The following is a 3043-nucleotide window of genomic DNA, read 5'->3' as shown; positions in this document are numbered from 1 at the left end:
CAATCCAGAAAATTGCCTCTCGTTTTGCAGTCGCAATTGCATTTAAACCATTCATTACCTTAACTTGTTGTCTTTGCTCAGTTGTTTTACCAAACAACTTCTTCAACTGAACATTACCCATAGCACGATTGAAGTTGCTAAGCAAATTGCGTAAGCAAAACCTATGATAAGCATTAGGTGGTTGCCACTCCGACTCTTCCATGGTTGCTAAAATACCAACGTGTCTATCAGAAATAACTCATAAACACATCCTTTGTGTGACATGCTTACGAATACAAGCCATGAACCACGACCATGCACTTATATTCTCCTTCTCTACCAAGGCAAAGGCTAATGAAAAGATTCCCTTATCACCATCTTGGGCAATGGCAGTCAATAAGGTATGACGATATTTACCGTACAAGTGTGTGCCGTCAATGGCGATAAGAGGTTTACAATAATTAAAGCCTTCAATGCAAGGTTTAAAGGCCCAAAAGACACGTTGGAAGGTCCTAATATTAGGTCTCACATACACACCTGTGTCATTGTCTTCCTTAAAATACCACTCAAGTACTAACCCCGGGTCGGAATGCTGCAAAGCTTCTAAAAAGCGTGGAAGGAGTGAGTAAGAACCTTCCCAGTTCCCATAAATGGACAACAAGGCTTGTTGTTTTGCACACCACGCTCGCTTATAATTCACATCCACACCAAAACGATCTTTAACGATTTGCCATACGACAGATACCTTAATGGATGGGTCTTTAGCAACACAATTTCTAATGGCATTGTTAATGACAGAAGATGTCAATGTGTCCAGCCGAAATAGTGTCACTACCCGATACACAAGAACCATGCTTACCCTTATACGTAACAATACGCCATGAAGATAAATAAGAATCAAACGTAGCCCTAACTCTCCACGAACAACCCCGCTTACACTTCAAGGTAAGGTCAGTTTGGTTCGAGGTCTCTGTTCTGTACTCCATATTTCTGCGAATATGATACACTTTAATAGCTTCCAACAATGCTTCCTTGCTATCAAACATCATACCCTTCTCAAACTCTCCGTCTTCGGTGTATGTGGTATCACAAGCCCAAGTCCTCCATGAGTTGTCCTCCTCATACTCGTCTAAAGGTGGACATAGGGCATAAGGTGTAGGAGGAATGATTATAGGAATGTTCCCTAGGGTCATGTCATTTGCTAGCGCATCCTCATCGACATCCACATCATCCTCAGAATGATCGTCAATAAGCTCATTACTCTCATTTCCATCATCCCAAGGTCCCATCTCAGCAGTTTCACTTAAGTTACAATTGGAACTTGATTCGTAGGGGGTTGAGAAAAAGTACAAGATGCGGAAGAAACGACGAGATTTACAGTTTCCTGAGTTAAAATAGGCATAGGGGTAAGAGTAGGATTAGAAGCAACTACATTCCCTAATGGTACTTTTTCTATGTATAACTTCAAAGAGGGAATTTGGGTGGACTTTGAATGCTCCCACATAGCATCTATAGCCTCATCATCCTCAATAGGAAAGGCAAGCAATTCTCCACTCATGTCATATTTAAAGCTTATATTTACGGTACTTTTAGTAGGGTCCGATCCAATCTTAGAACATATAAAACGTTTAAAGTGGTTCAAATCCATGTTCGAATTGCATGCAAACAACTTACGTCTTCCCCCAACATAATGAACTTTGTCACTACTTTCTCAAATACAACCATTCCAAAAACATACTATACTCACGCGAAATGATGCCATTTTCTACATTAAGACAAAGAAAATCAACATCATCATCAAATTCATGCCCATACAAGTACATTATATTCATTTGATTATAATCTTCTTTGGTCTAAAAATTACTAAAATCCATAATGTAACTAAGTTCATACATATATAATACACATAAAATCCAAATAATAAATCAATTCCTAAGTTCATAAATAATATTTCTAATACCAACATCAACATCAACATTTCTAATAATATTATCAACATTGAATTCAACTAATTCAACAACGTTACTTCAAAAATCAACATAAAGCTATAAAAACAATTAAAAATTACCTTCAATACTTATGGATAATTAAGAAGAGTCTTGATTTAAAACCTAGTAACCTACATTTGAAAAAATAAGCAAATTTGATTATAACCCTAAAAAACTAAATATACACCAAAAAAACACAAACAAGTTTATCTTTGAGCAAGCTAGAGTATCCCACACTAATTTTGAAGTGTCAAATTGAAAGAGGAATGCAAGAATTGATGGATTGAGTCAATGATTTTAGAGGGAGAATGTCGAGTGTGAATGTAGGGTTTTGAGAAATGGGAAAAATAGGAAAAAAGGAAGCTGATGCGTGTTTTTGTGCAACAGGTCTGTTCGCATTTGGTAATTGCGAACAGCTCCAAACTACAGGTTTGAGATTTTCACGCTTACTTTTGGAATAATTTTGAAACTTAGATTATATGGTTCATTTTTTTAATTTTTCACTTATTGATTTCAAATTTTCAATGATCTCACCATCTAAACTTATTCAAAATAATGTTGTTTATTAATTAATAAAATAGTCCTGTAAAGCCCAACATATCTATGAGCCTCACCAAATCTAGGCCCATCCTATTGAACTTGTTTAATTGCAAGTTTAAGAGTTACACATATAGATATGAGACGTCTAATGATGAGACTAGTTATATTTAACTGATTATTGTATATTTAGTGTATTAAAGCATCAATTATTAATAATTTTAAAGTGATCAATTTAAATGAGGTAGTGATCAATTTAAATGAGGTTTTGTGTCATGGTGAGATATATGACAATTTGAATGAGTTAATTTTAGCTACATAAAAAGCTGTTATTACCAAACCCTCGATCTAACAGGATAAAATGGTTTTTGATGGGTAGTGAATAGGGACCTCAAAAGTGGAATCAATATGTATTGGCAAAATATTGGCATAATATTACTTAAAAAATAGGGATATAGTGAATAACATATATAGAAAATACCTTTTCTATTTTTCTATTGATGTTTCCACAAAAAAAACGTCCACAAAAACTGAAAAAA

The sequence above is a fragment of the Amaranthus tricolor genome, chromosome 3 (assembly GCF_026212465.1).
Source record: "Amaranthus tricolor cultivar Red isolate AtriRed21 chromosome 3, ASM2621246v1, whole genome shotgun sequence".
In the NCBI taxonomy this organism is placed as follows: Eukaryota; Viridiplantae; Streptophyta; class Magnoliopsida; order Caryophyllales; family Amaranthaceae; genus Amaranthus; species Amaranthus tricolor.
The sequence above is the reverse complement of the archived record's forward strand: the minus strand, read 5'-3'. Positions refer to the sequence as shown.